Source organism: Bubalus kerabau, chromosome 1, assembly GCF_029407905.1.
Source record: "Bubalus kerabau isolate K-KA32 ecotype Philippines breed swamp buffalo chromosome 1, PCC_UOA_SB_1v2, whole genome shotgun sequence".
In the NCBI taxonomy this organism is placed as follows: domain Eukaryota; kingdom Metazoa; phylum Chordata; class Mammalia; order Artiodactyla; family Bovidae; genus Bubalus; species Bubalus kerabau.
Window position 1 is genome coordinate 93454071 of NC_073624.1, and position 16024 is coordinate 93470094.

At 41.5% G+C, this 16024-nt stretch overlaps 1 long non-coding RNA gene across 1 annotated transcript in view; it reads right to left on the reverse strand.

Annotated features, from left to right (window-relative positions):
* Positions 1-1610: 1610 nt before the first annotated feature.
* Positions 1611-16024, reverse strand: part of LOC129653811 (uncharacterized) — a 42369-nt gene continuing 27955 nt past the window's right edge. Inside the window, exons 2-3 of the long non-coding RNA XR_008715217.1 lie at positions 4907-5013; positions 1611-3107 (exon numbers count right to left, since the gene is read on the reverse strand). This is a non-coding gene — a long non-coding RNA (uncharacterized LOC129653811). The remainder of the gene's footprint in view (positions 3108-4906; positions 5014-16024) is intronic.

Sequence of the window (16024 nt, forward strand, 5' to 3'; positions counted from 1 at the left end):
TTTACTTTTCTCTTTCAAAATTATTTTTGGCTACTCTAGATCCTTTGCATTTTAATAGAAATTTTAGAAACAACTCCTAATTTTTACATAAAGCTTGCTGGGGTATATACTAGAACTGAATTAAAGTTACAGATTAATTTGGGAAGAATTGACATCTTAATCATATTAAATCTTCTGATTCATAAACCTGGTGTATCTTTCCATTTATAGTCTTTAATTTCTCTCAGCAGTCTTTTGTGGTTGTTACTGTATACACATTTTTGCTAAGTTTACCTCCAATTATTTAATGTCTTTGATGCTATTTACATGACAATTTAAATTTAATTTACTTAAATTTCAATTTCCAGTTGTTCCAATTGACATTATCAGTCTTACCTGTTTACTGTGTATCTCATCACCTTGCTAATAAACTCTCTGAATAACTTTAGTAGCTTTTCTGTAAATTCCTTAGGATTTTCCACATACACAATCATGTCCGTGAATAATAACTGCTTTACGTTTTTCTTTCCATATGACTTTTATTTCTTTTTCTTGCGTTTTGTACTGTCTAGGACTTCCAGTACAATGCTGACTAGAAGTGGTGAGGGTGGAGAGCTTTGCTTTATCCCAATCTTAGAAGCAAATACAACTATTTAAAAAAAACACAGCAAGTATTTATTAGGATGTAGGCAACCCTTGTGCACTGTTGGTAAAAAATGTAAAATGGTGCAACTGCTATGCAAAATAGTATAATGAAAAATTAAAAATGAATCACCATATGATTCAGCAGTTCTACTCCTGGGCACATAACAAAAAAATTGGAAGCAGGCTCTTGAAGAAATATTTGAATAATTATGTACACAGCAGCATTATTCATAGTAGCCAAAATGTAGAAGCAACCCATGTGTCCATCAACAGAATGGTATACAGGTAAAATGGAGCATTATTCAGCCTTAAAAAAGAAAGATATTGTGTCACTTACTACAACATGGATGCACCCTGAGGACACTATATTAACAGAAATAAGCCAGTCACAAAAGGACAAATATTGTATGATTCCAATTATATGAGGCATCGAGAGTGGTCAAATTCAGAGACAAAAAGAATGGTGGTTATCAGATGCTGGGGAAAGGGGAGAAAAGGAGAGTTATTGCTTAATTGGTAGGGTTTTGCATGATGAAAAGAGTCTGTGGATGGAAGGTAGTTGCAGTAGCACAACAAGATGCATGGTCTTAATGTTGCTGAGCTGAATACTTAAAAATGGTTAAGATGGTGCATTTCACATTATGTCTATTTTACCACAATTTAACATATTTTAAAAAATTTAAGGCAATGATTACCAAAGTAGGTAAAAAACAAGAACCAAGTGATCTCCAGGCAAGAATACTGGAGTGGGTAACCAATGCCTTATCCAGGGGATCTTCCCAACCCATGGATCAAACCTGGGTCTCCTGCATTACAGGCAGATACTTTACCATCTGAGCCACCAGAGAAGCCCAAAGATGTCCATAAGATGCATTTAAAATATAAAGATACATATAGGTAAAAATTTAAAGTTGGAAAAAGGAAACATAAGAAAACATAAGGAGTGGCTACATACATATCAGACAAAATAGACTGTAGAACAAAAACAAACACTAAAAATAAAGAGGGACGCTTCATATTCATAGAAAGGAAATATATCAGGCAGCTATGACTATTATATATGCATTTGTGCCAAATAATGGAATCTCAAAATACATGAAGCAAAAATTAAAGTAACTAAAGGGAGAAACAAATTCACAATCGTAACTGCAGGCCTTCCCAGGTGGCTCAGTGGTAAAGGATATGCCTGCCAATGCAAGGAGACACAAGAGACACAGGTTTAATCCCTGGGTCAGGAAGATCCCCTGGAGGAGGAAATGACAACTAATGCATTCCAGTATTCTTGCCTGGAAAATCCCAGGAACAGAGGAACCTGGGGTACAGTCCATGGGGTCACAGAGTCAGACACAACTGAGCGACTGAGCACGCAATACATCTTTCACTATAACTGATACAGCAACTAAATAATTAATAATACAGAAGATGTGAATGACACTTTCAACTACCTTAAGTTAACTGACATTTATAGAACATTACACCTGATGACTTCAGCATTCTTTTCAATGAACCTGGACCATTTTCCAAGAAAGAATATATTCTGGGTGATAAAGCAAATTTCAATAGACTTCAAAAGACTGAAGCCCACATAGTATGTTCTGTGACAATATAATTATTGATAAATTAGAAATCAATGTATGTAGATACCTATGAAAGCCCAAATATTTAAGCAACTTCTAAAAATCCACAGGGTCAAAGAAAAAAAACACACAAGGAAAATTAGAAAATACTTTAAATTGAATGAAAATGAAAAGAATATATCAAATTTTGTGCATCCACCTAAAATAGTACTATAATAAAAATTTATAGCTTCAAATACTTATAGAAGAGGAAAAGGGGTTAATATCAATTATCAAGGCTTTCAACTTCAGAATTGAAAGATGATCAAATTAAACTCGATGTAAATAGAAGAATCACTGCAGATGGTGACTGCAGCCATGAAATTAAAAGACGCTTACTCCTTGGAAGGAAAGTTATGACCAACCTAGATAGCATATTCAAAAGCAGAGACACTCCTTTGCCAACAAAGGTCTGTCTAGTCAAGGCTATGGTTTTTCCTGTGGTCCTGTATGGATTTGAGAGTTGGACTGTGAAGAAGGCTGAGCGCCGAAGAATTAATGCTTTTGAACTATGGTGTTGGAGAAGACTCTTGAGAGTCCCTGGACGGCAAGGAGATCCAACCAGTCCATTCTGAAGATCAGCCCTGGGATTTCTTTGGAAGGACTGATGCTAAAGCTGAAACTCCAGTACTTTGGCCACCTCATGCGAAGAGTTGATTCATTGGAAAAGACTCTGATGCTGGGAGGGATTGGGGGCAGGAGGAGAAGGGGACGACAGAGGATGAGATGGCTGGATGGCATCACTGACTCAATGGACGTGAGTCTGAGTGAACTCCGGGAGTTGGTGATGGACAGGGAGGCCTGGCGTGCTGTGATTCATGGGGTTGCAAAGAGCTGGACACGACTGAGCAACTGAACTGAACTAAACTGAAATAAAAGAAAAAAATACCAAAGTTCAGAAAATAATGAAACAGAAAACAAAGACTAGAGAAAAATTAACAAAACTAAAAGCTAATTTTATGAAAAGATCAATAAAAGACATAAACTTTTGGATAAACAGACCAAAAAAAGGACACAGACTATGTTAGATAAGGTCTTCAAGAGGACATGATCAGTGACTGACTAATGAGCTGGACTTGAGCAATCAGAGGCTCCTCACCCCCTCAACTGTCCTAGGAATGTCCGTTTTCCCCTGTTCCCAGTAGAAGCTGTTCCAAAGACAGAGAAAGGTGCTGCTGAGACCATCTGGACTGTGGAGGTGACAGATCCCAGTGAAGGGCTCTATTTAAACTTTCATGATTCTGGTGGTGGGTGTGGAGATCTACTCATCTCATGGCCACCTAAGACAGAGGAGGCATTGTCGAATAACTAGTGATGGTAAACACTCTAAGAGTATATTTGTATGAAATTTCTATAAATTAATATGTCCTGGTATGATATTATCAATCATAAATTTTAAATGTATGTCACAGAAATAACTAAATTTCCTTGTCAATTGCACTATATCAATGAACTCTCATCAGATCCTTAACCATGGCCTTTTTTTAAGTCTTTTGTCATTTACAGACCGTTACCATTTTACCCTGATGCTTTCAAAAAAGTGTCCCTGCAAAAGTGCTTCATCTTTAAGGAGATTCATGGGGAAGACTCAAACAAGTACGGGTTTCTGATAACTAAGATCAATCTGCCTTCATGTGGAGGGATAATAATGTACCTTTCAAGTAATTCCCCAAGGCTACGTGCACAGCCCTACAATATGTTGTAGAACTGTAGTGCAAGATTTGCTCCTGTTTCCACATCAGCAAAATGGACCCATTATGTTGATGATATAATGCTAACATGTGAAGACCTGCCTCTGCTGCAGGGTGAGGAAAAGGAAGGGTGGTGAACCCACAGAAAATTCAAGGCACAGGCACTGTTTTCAGGAGTTGTCTGGTCAAGAAAGTCATGAGTTGTCCCAGAAGCCGTGAGTGATAATGTGCAAGCCTAGTCAACTCCTACAAATCTAAAAGAGGTGTGAGCCTTTGTAGGGATTTGTGGTTTTGGAGTACTCTTTACCCTCATCTGGAACAGTGCCTTGTCAAATAGACAGCAACTGAAAGTCAAGTTTCGAAGGTCATGATGTGCAAGTCCGGGCAAAAGAACATGACATTGAATAGAGGCTCTATTTCACCTATAATCTGTGAGCAGTAGGGTTGGTAAAAAGGAAAAATGGAATATTGGAAGCAGCAGACTAAAGTACTAACAGGAAAAACCACCTTGGCCAGGGAGACTAAAGTACTGTCCCAAGTTTTAATACATCTGAATGATCAATCAGTAGGGCCAGTCACCCCACATGCAAAAAGACGGACCCTTGCAAAGACACCCAACATCGTCAAGTCACAGGGAAGAGCCACTGCCCTGATTTTCACCATGAATCAATGTGCTGTTCTGCTGAAAACACCAAGGCCCATCACACCTGGGAAACATGTTATCTCCTGGAATTTGTAGTAAGACATCCCACCAGGATGGGTGAGTTACTTCATGCCCCTGGGTGAGTGGCAATCCATCTCCATTGGGATCCTATTTTCTTGCTGCAAGTTGGACCTGCTGAAACACTATGCCTGAAATTGAACAAGCCACGTGGAGAAAGAGAAGCAGGTGTGGGTCCTGGTCTGGCATATCCCACCACCCAGCCCATCTCCTCACACCTGACAGTGCTGCCTCCCTCAGCCCCATGTACGTACAACTAGGTCCTAAAGTTGCCAACCTCCTTCTACTCAAGGCCAGGTGAGCACGTTCTATCTTCCTCCGGGTTTATCATTTGGCTGCTGTCTTTGTTCCCTCCACTGGCCTGGAAGACAATAGAGTTCACATAAAAATCCTCACTAAATTTACCCAGCAAGCCTTAAATGACAGTCAGAAAAGCCTGTCCTTATCAAACATTGAAATGTCTCTAACAAGAAAGGCTGTTCCTTAGACATTATTCCTGCCTCAGAAGGAGGCACTTGTGCCATCATCCTAACAGAGTGTTGTGTGTTCATACCTGATGAGTTAAAGTGTCATCTCTATTAAATCAAATGAAGACACAAATGAATGCCCTCAGTGACCTGACCCCCAGCAGAGGGGACTGAATAAATCAGTGGTGTGGATCATGGGGGCTTAGTGGAAAAAGTTATTTATTTTGGGAATCATTGTCTTAATCTGTGTTTTCTCTTGCTTGTGTCTATACTGTTGCTGTACCATCTGCTTCCAACACAGCTAGACAGCCACCAAATAAGCCACCTCCATGCCAATAAAACTCCTTGCTGACTGCTTCAGGCACACTGTGGAAGGGGGAACATGTAACATCATAAAAGTCAGTCACAAGGGGTGAAGTGCTGGAGGAGGTAATTCAGAGGACATCACAGCCAGCTGACCTGTGAGCTGGACCCAGGCAATCAAGCTCCTTACCTCCTCCTCTGTCCATGGAATGTACACTTTGCCTACCATTCCCACATTGGGAGCTGTTCCCAGGACTCATTCTTGAGTAAGTAAGGTGCTGCTGAGGCCATGAGTACACAGATGAATCCAGTTAAAACCACTAGATAATTTTTTACAATTCTGATGGGCAGGTGTGGAGATGAACTTGTCTTGAGGCTGCCCAAGATGAGCTTTGTAAATAAGTTCCCTTGCTTATTAAAATCACCACCTACCAGGGAATGTAACTTGGTGCAGCCAGTTTGGAAAACAGTACAGAGCTTCCACAAAAAAATAAAAAATAGAAATACCATATGATCTGGGTTTCCCAGGTGGCACAGTGGTTAAAGAATCTGCCTGCCAATGCAAGAGATGCAAGAGATGCAGGTTCAATCCCTGGGTTGGAAAGGTCGCCTGGAGTAGGAAATAGCAACCCACTCCAGTATTCTTGCCTGGAGAATCCCAGGGACAGGGGAGCCTGGTGGGCTGCTGCCTATGGGGTCGCACAGAGTCAGACATGACTGAAGCGACTTAGCAGCAGCAGCAGCAGTGCATAATTAATTCCAGTTAATATATTTTATATTTATTGGTTATTACAGCAAACATTTTTTATGCTCCAAAAGAAATGTCAGTCCAGCAAAAAAGCTGCATTTAATTTTCTTTTAAGATAGATAAGCTTTAAGGAAGAAACAGTTTCTCTTGCTATCTCATTTTCAAATTACTAATACTTTACCAGAGAAATAACTACGTATCTTGTCAAACATTAAATAGGCTACAAAAAAATTTCCAAGATACATTTCTTCAATTTCTAAAAAGTAAATAAAGGCTCTCATGGGCTTCCCAGGTGGCGCTAGTGGTAAAGAATCTGCTCGCCAATACAGGAGGCATTACAGACGTGGGTTCGATTCCTGGGTTGGGAAGATCCCCTGAAGAAGGGCATGGCAACCCACTCTAGTATTCTTGCCTGGAGAATCTGATGAACAGAAGAGCCTGGGGGGTCATAGGGTTTCACAGAGTTGGACACAACTGAAGCGACTTAGCACACACCCACACAAAAGCATTTACATTCATTCCCAAGCTAAGTGAATGTTAAAAAACAAAGTTTAAAAAAAGATCTCTCCTCTTTGGATAGTCCACTTAGTTACATAAAGTATTTTCTGTCCAACACTTTCTCAAATTCAGCATAATTATTTCCTAAGAGCATGTTGATAAGAGCCTTCATTTCTAATCATTTATGTGTTCTGGCAAAACTGCAAAATTCCTTGGCTACCACAAGTCACATTAGTTGACTGTGAAATTTCTCAATCTTTTTTTTTAAACAACAGTATATGGATCTTTAGTTGCAGCATACTAACTCTTAGTTATGGCATGTGGGGTCTAGTTTCCCGACCAGGATATGAACGTGGGCCCCCAGGACTGGGAGCAGGGAATCTTAGATACTAGACCACCAGGGAAGTCCCTCATCATCTGTTACTTTGAGACACACACTCCCATCAGAATGTCTACACTGAGAACCATATGCACCTTCAAAGAGTTGGCAAGGTTAAGCCTTCTCAATGCACAGCTGAACTTCTGCCAGGTCTGAAACTGTGGAATTATTTGCCAGTGGGGAAAGGAGAAGGGAAGGGAAAGGCTGTGGGGCAGGAGGTGGTAAACCTGACCCACCAACCTGCCTCCCACAACTACCACCAGGTTCAAATCAATGGAGAAATGACAAAGTAAAAATAAATGATGTTGGGTCAACTGAGTAGCCGACTGAGAATAAAGATGGATCCATAAGGATCACACAAGGATAACTTCCAAATTGCTGTCGAAGATTTAAATGTAAAAAACAAAAACACACATTTTCTAGAAAAAGCCCTGAGGGAATTTGTACAGAACTTCAGAGTAGGGAAGGCCTTTCAAACTATGACATAAAATCCAGGAGCCATAAGAGAGACTGATTCATTCTACTACTGAGAGAGTCAATTCCTAGGCAGGTTAACAAAAAGTCTCGGGGTCCCCAAGGAGAGAGGGGTCTGCGGTTCTCTAGGAGATAGAGGTCTGGAATTCTCAAGGAGGAAAGGACAATTTTTTTTTCCCTCCACATTCCTTAGTCTTAGTCACATAAAATGTTTTTATCTTTAAGCCTCAAACTGATGGCTACACAACAGCTCAGTTTAAATGCTGTACTAAGGATGGGCCAAGAGGAGCTACCCCACGTCTGAGGCCAGGCGCGGCAGCCGGGACGAGCTACCTTACATCCAAGGAGCGGTGGCTGCTCAGGCACAGGAGGGCTGAGAGGAGCTACTCCAAGTTCAAGGTCAGGAGGGGCGGCCGCAAGAAGATAACCCTCGTCCAAGGTAAGGAGCAGTGGCTGCGTTTTGTTGGAGCAGCTGTGAAGAGATACCTCCACGTCCAAGGTAAGAGAAACCCAAGTAAGATGGTGGGTGTTCCGAGAGGGCAACAGAGGGCAGACACACGGAAACCATAATCACAGAAAACTAGTCAATCTGATCACACGGACCACAGCCTTGTCTAACTCAATGAAACTAACCCATGCTGTGTGGGGCTACCCAAGACGGGCGGGTCATGGTGGAGAGGTCTGACAGAATGTGGTCCACTGGAGAAAGGAATGGCATACCACTTCAGTATTTTTGCCTTGAGAACCTCATGAACAGTATGAAAAAGCAAAATGATAGGATACTGAAAGGGGAACTCCCCAGGTCGGTAGATGCCTAATATGCTACTGGAGATCAGTGGAGAAATAACTCCAGAAAGAATGAAGGGATGGAGCCAAAGCAAAAACAACACCCAGTTGTGGATGGGACTGGTGATAGAAGCAAGGTCCAATGCTGTAAAGAGCAATATTGCCTAGGAACCTGGAATGTCAGGTCCATGAATCAAGACAAATTGGAAGTGGTCAAACAAGAGATGGGCAAGAGTGAATGTCGACATTCTAGGAATCAGCGAACTAAAATGGACTGGAATGGGTGAATTTAACTCAGATGACCATTATATCTACTACTGTGGGCAGGAATCCCTCAGAAGAAATGGAGTAGCCATCATGGTCAACAAGAGTCCGAAATGCAGTACTTGGATGCAATCTCAAAAACGACAGAATGATCTCTGTTCATTTCCAAGGCAAACCATTCACTATCACAGTAATCCAAGTCTATGCCCCAACCAGTAACGCTGAAGAAGCTGAAGTTGAACGGTTCTATGAAGACCTACAAGACCTTTTAGAACTAACACCCAAAAAAGATGTCCTTTTCATTTTAGGCGACTGGAATGCAAAAAAAAAAAAAAAAAAAAAGACCATTCAGGTATGACCTAAATCAAATCCCTTGTGATTATACAGTAGAAGTGACAAATAGATTTAAGGGACTATACTTGATAGACAGAGTGCCTGATGAACTATGGACAGAGGTTCGTGACATTGTACAGGAGGACAGGGATCAAGACCATCCCCATGGAAAAGAAACGGAAAAAAGCAAAATGGCTGTCTGGGGAGGCCTTACAAATAGCTGTGAAAAGAAGAGAAGCAAAAAGCAAAGGAGAAAAGGAAAGATATAAGCATCTGAATGCAGAGTTCCAAAGAATAGCAAGGAGAGATAACAAAGCCTTCTTCAGCAATCAATGCAAAGAAATAGAGGAAAACAACAGAATGGGAAAGACTAGGGATCTCTTCAAGAAAATTAGAGATACCAAGGGGACATTTCATGCAAAGATGGGCTCGATAAAGGACAGAAATGGTATGGACCTAACAGAAGCAGAAGATATTAAGAAGAGGTGGCAAAAATACACAGAAGAACTGTACAAAAAAGAGCTTCATGACCCAGATAATCATGATGGTGTGATCACTGACCTAGAGCCAGACATCCTGGAATGTGAAGTTAAGTGGGCCTTAGAAAGCATCACTATGAACAAAGCTAGTGGAGGTGATGGAATTCCAGTGGAGCTATTTCAAATCCTGAAAGATGATGCTGCCAAAGTGCTGCACTCAATATGCCAGCAAATTTGGAAAACTCAGCAGTGGCCACAGGACTGGAAAAGGGCAGTTTTCATTTCAATCCCAAAGAAGGCAATGCCAAAGAATGCTCAAACTACTGCACAATTCCACTCATCTCACATGCTAGTAAAGTAATGCTCAAAATTCTCCAAGCCAGGCTTCAGCAATATGTGAACCGTGAACTTGCAGATGTTCAAGCTGGTTTTAGAAAAGGCAGAGGAACCAGAGATCAAATTGCCAACATCTGCTGGATCATCAAAAAACAAGAGAGTTCCAGAAAAACATCTATTTCTGCTTTATTGATATGCTAAAGCCTTTGACTGTGTGGATCACAATAAACTGTGGAAAATTCTGAAAGAGATGGGAATACCAGACCACCTAACCTGCCTCTTGAGAAACCTATATGCAGGTCAGGAAGCAACAGTTAGAACTGGACATGGAACAACAGACTGGTTCCAAATAGGAAAAGGAGTACATCAAGGCTGGATATTGTCACCCTGCTTTTTTAACTTATATGCAGAGAACATCAGGAGAAATGTTGGGCTGGAGAAAGCACAAGCTGGAATCAAGATTGCCAGGAGAAATATCAATAACCTCAGATATGCAGATGACACCACCCTTATGGTAGAAAGTGAAGAAGAACTAAAGAGCCTCTTGATGAAAGTGAAAGTGGAGAGTTAAAAAGTTGGCTTAAAGCTCAACATTCAGAAAACGAAGATCATGGCATCTGGTCCCATCACTTCATGGGAAATAGATGGGGAAACAGTGGAAACAGTGTCAGACTTTTTTTGGGGGGGGAGGGGGAGGGGCTCCAAAATCACTGCAGATGGTGACTGCAGCCATGAAATAAAAGAGGCTTACTCCTTGGAAGGAAAGTTATGTCTAACCTAGATAGCATATTCAAAAGCAGAGACATTACTTTGCCAACAAAGACTTGTCTAGTCAAGGCTATGGTTTTTCCAGTGGTCATGTATGGATGTGAGAGTTGGACTGTGAAGAAAGTTGAGCGCCGAAGAATTGATGCTTTTGAACTGTGGTGTTGGAGAAGACTCTTGAGAGTCCGTTGGACTGCAAGGAGATCCAACCAGTCCATTCTAAAGGAGATCAGTCCTGGGTGTTCTTTGGAAGGACTGATGCTAAAGCTGAAACTCCAATACTTTGGCCACCTCATGCGAAGAGTTGACTCATTGGAAAAGACCCTGACGCTGGGAGAGATTGGGGGCAGGAGGAGAAGGGGATGACAGAGGATGAGGTGGCTGGATGGCGTCACCAACTTGATGGACCTGAGTTTGAGTGAACTCCGGGAGTTGGTGATGGACAGGGAGGCCTGGCGTGCTGTGATTCATGGGGTCACAAATAGTCGGACATAAGTGAGCGAGTGAACTGGACAGAAAACTTATAGGATGTAGCAAAAGCAATTCTAAGAGGCAAGTTTAAAATGATAGATGCTTACCTCAAGAAACAAGAAAAATTTCATATAGCTTAATTTTATACCTCAAGAAACTAAAAAAAGAAGTACAAATAAAGATCAAAGTTATCATAAGAGAGTGCCAGAGGAGTGTAATCTCCTTGGTTCTGTCTCGTCTCAACAAAAAATTGAAGCGAGGGACTTAAAGCCCTCTGCATGTTATAGCTCTCAGACAGATTGTATTATAGCTCTCGGGTCTCGGACCGACCTTGTTATAGCTCTTAGACAGATCAGTGTTACAACTCAGTTTTATTTGCAAAATACATCCTCGAGGCGTGAGGGCATGCTTACTGAAAGAGAGAAAGAGAAGAGAGGGCCCAGCCCTTTGGCTCCTGGCTCCTCTATGTTTTTTTCTTCCCCCTGGGCCTGCCCTGTGTAAATCGGGCTAGCCAGGAGTGCTGTTTGTTCTACCTGCGGTCCTCACTCTGGTCCTTGGACCTTCCTTTGTTCTATTTTCGTGGGCTTTTCCCTTGTCTTTTAACCACCGCCATTCTGGACTCCTGTTTCCTATTCTAACTACCTAACAGAAGGTCTTTGTAAATAATAAAGATCAGAGTGGAAATAAATAAAACAGAGACTAAAAAGACAATAGAAAAGATCAATGAAACTAAGTACTGGTTTTTTTAAAAAAAAAGATTTAATAGACAAAACTTTAGCTACACTCATTAAGAAAAAAGAGAGGACCCAAATAAACAAAATCAGAAATGCAAGAGAAGACTTAACAATTGGCACCATGGAAATACAAAGAACTATATGACACTACTTTGAGCCAACAAACTGGTTAATAACGTAGAAATGAATAAATTCCTAGAAACATACCACCTACCAAGACTGAATCATGAAGAAATAGAAAATCTGAACAGATACTTTACTGTTGTTCAGTTGCTAAGTTGTGTATGATTCTTTGAGACCCCATGGCCTGCGGCACGTCAGGCTCCCCTGTCATTTACTATATCCCAGAGTTTGCTCAAATTCATGTCCTTTGAGTCAGTGTTGCTAGCTAACCATCTCATCCTCTGCCACAGCCTTCTTTTGCCTTCAATCTTTCCCAGCATCAGGGTCTTTTTCAGCAAGTCAGTTCTGCACATCAGGTGGCCAAAGGATTGGAGCTTTAGCATGAATCCTTCCACTGAATACCCAGGGCTGATTTCTTATAGGACTGACTAGTTTGATCCCATTGCAGTCCAAGGAACTTTCAAGAGTCTTCTCCAGCTCCACAATTCATGAGCATCAATTCTTTGGTGCTCAGCCTACTTTATAGTCCAATTTTCACATTCATACTTGACTACAGGAAAACCACAGCTTTGATTAGATGGATGTTTAGTGACAAAAAAAAAAAGTCTCTGCTTTTTAATATGCTGTATAGGTTTGTCATAGCTTTTCTTTCAAGGAGCAAGCGTCTTTTATGGCTGCAGTCACCATCTGCAGTGATTTAGGGGCTCAAGAAAATAAAATTTGTCACTGCTTCCACTTTTTCCCCTTCTATTTGCAATGAGGTGATGGAACCAGAGGCCATGACCTTAGTTTTTTGAATGACGAGTTTTAAGCCAGCTTTTTCACTCTCCTTTTTCACTTTCATCAAGAGGCTCTTTAGTTCCTCTTCATTTTCTGCCATTAGAGTGGTATCATTTGAATATCTGAGGTTATTGATATTATGTTTGTGATTGATCCAACCTGGCATTCTCAAGGTGTACTCTGCATATAAGTTATTAAGCAGGGTGAAAATATACAGCCTTGGTGTATATTACTAGAAGGTTATGAGACAGATTACTGCTGATTCAGTCGTGTCCGATTCTGTGCGACCCCAGAGACGGCAGCCCACCAGGCTCCGTTGTCCCCGGGATTCTCCAGGCAAGAACACTGGAGTGGGTTGCCATTTCCTTTTCCAATGCATGAAAGTGAAAAGTGAAAGTGAAGTCACTCAGTCGTGTCCGACTTTTCATGACACCATAAACTGCAGCCTACCAGGCTCCTCTGTCCATGGGATTTTCCAAGCAAGAGTACTGGAGAGGGTTGCCATTGCTTTCTCCAGACAGATTACTAGTAAAGAGATTAAATCAGTAATCAAAAATTATCCAACAAATAAAAGTGTAGGACTAGAGGACTTCACTACTGAACTCTATCAAATATGCAAAGTATTAATACCAAGAATTCTCAAACTCTTCTGAGAAATAGAAGGGGAAGAAATGCTTCCAAACTCATTTCACAAGGACAGCATTATTCTGATACTAAAACCAGACGAGGATGCCACAAGAAAGAAATTTCTGCACTTCTGAAAATACCATTAAAAACACAAGCCACAGAGTAGGAAAACATTTGCAAATCACATATTTGATACATACATGATTTGATACAAGAATTCTCAACACATAATAAGAAAATAACCCAATTTTAACATGTTCAGGGGATTCCTTGGCAGTCCAGTGGTTAGGATGCTGCACTTCCACTGCAGGGGGTGTAGCCTCAACCCCTAGCTGGGGAACTAAGATCCTGCATTCCATTCAGCATGGCCAAAAAAGCAATAATAAAAAATAAAATGTTCAAAAGATTTGAACAGACACTCTGAACAAGATACATGGATGGCAAATAAGCTCATCAAAAGATGCTTGACATCATTAATCATCTGGGAGATGCAAGTTAAAACAACAACGAGGGACCACTAGATACATTTCAGGATGCCTAAAATTAAAAGGACTCCCACACCAAGTGTTGGTGAGGTTGTGGAGCAACTAAATCTCTCATACACTTGCTGGTGGTACAATCAGTTTGGAAAACAGTTTGGCATTTTTCTTTAAGAGGTAAACACATACCTACCATGTGACACTGACATTCTATTAAAGAAATTTATCCATGAGAAATGGAAGCATATGTCCATACAAAGGCTTGTACACTAATGTTCACAGTAGCTTAACTTAAAAAAAAAATGTTGGACCACACTGGGTCTTAGTTGTGGCATGCAGGATCTTTGTTGCATCATTTGGGATCTTTCATTGAGGTGCACGGACTCTCTAATTGTGACCTGTGGGTTCCAGAGCACTCAGGTTCAGTAGCTGTGGTGTGGGGGTGAGAGGGTACCAGGCAGGAAGGCTAGGTTCTCCAAACGGAAGAAACAGGCTGCAAGTGTCAGACATTTTTTATCTCTCTCTTAAGCAGCAGGAGGAAACAAACTATAAGTGTTGGTGTTTTTATCCCCTTCTCTGGTGGTGGTGGCGGTATAGTCACTAAGTCGTGTTGAAGGAGGAAACAGACAGAGCTGGACTCCATCTTAGGCCAGGCTGAGAACATTAGGCTACAAGCATGGTCACTCTCCCAGTAGACTCTGAACTTTGTTCCCAGTGTCTACAGAAGTGGCATACCAATGGAAAACCAGACCCCCCCCCAAACCCCACTCCCTGATAAAAGAGCCTCAGGACTTGTACTTGGACTCTCCGTTGCCTAAAAGAATATGCTAATTATCTCTGTAATAGAACAAAGTGGTAAATTCCATTATGTTTATCGGGATATGACCACAGTCCTATTGATAAATATCCACTGTTCATCTAGTCTTGTGACACATGAATCATGGGTTAACTTTGATCGTTATCTTTTACCTTGTCCAGACTAGTTTCAAGAAATTTGGGGAGGTGGGTTTGAGCAAGTACACTTAGGGTATATAAGGTTTTCTCAAAAACTGGTCAGGGTCCTTGGCTAAGAGGAGACTCCACCTTGGGCCCGCCGGTGTAATAAACTGCACTCCACTATCTGCATTGTTCTTCTGAGTGAGTTTGTTTCCCGGAACGCGTGGCTACAACAGTGTCTGACTCTTGCAACCCCGTGGACTTCAGCCTGCCAGGCTCCTCTGTCCATGGGATTCTCCAGGCAGGAATACTGGAGTGGGTTGCCATTTCCTTCTCCAGGGGATCTTCCCGACCCAGGAATTGAACTCAGGTCTCCTGCATTGCAGGCAGATGATTTACCAAGTGAGCTATGAGTGAAGCCCTCCCCTTCTCTATATAAATTTAAAAAGAGGTTTCTTTTAAGATCTGTGTTGCCATGATGACACCTGATTCCACCTGAACTTAACTTTTCTCAAACCTTGAGCTAACCAATGTATTTTTCTTATGGAAATGTCTGTCTTAAGCTATGTTAATGAACTATGTATTTACCCTAGACTCTGTCTTCAAGTTAGTTCCACCTAAGATTAAGAACAGACTTTGACAAACCAGTATGCTTTACTCATGCAAATGTTCTCTTAAGCTACATTAATGAGACTGTATTTGCTTGGAAACCTGCCTCTCTTCAAAATTCATGTCAATCATTTTATGGCCTGGGACATCTCACCTTGTGCCAATGTTATTTCAAAATACATGTTGTGCGTGAGGGGCCTAGTACCAGTCTCTGAGTTTTGAGACATTTCCTTTCTCTAATTAGCAGACTGCTAGTAGCTATACAATGGCAACCCACTCCAGTACTCTTCTCTGGAAAATCCCATGGATGGAGGAGCTTGGTAGGCTGCAGTCCATGGGGTGGCTAAGGGTCAGACATGACTGAGCGACTTCACTTTCACTTTTCACTTTCATGCATTGAGAAGGAAATGGCAACCCACTCCAGTGTTCTTGCCTGGAGAATCCCAGGGACGGGGGAGCCTGGTGGGCTGCCATCTATGGGGTCACACAGAGTCAGACACGACTGAAGCGACTTAGCAGCAGCAGCAGTAGCTATATAACATCTAGCTAAACACTAGCAGGGGGGCACTCTTTCTGCCCCCTTCTGATGTCTATGTCAGAAGCTTTCTCTATCTCTTTTATACTTTAATAAAACTTTATTACACAAAAGCTCTGAGCAATCAAGCCTTGTCACTGGCCCCAGATTGAAATCCTCTCCTAGAGAGGCCAAGAATCCCATCATCTTTCACGGCTCAGCAACAACCTTTCAGGGACTTAGATGCTATGCAGCATGTGGGATCTT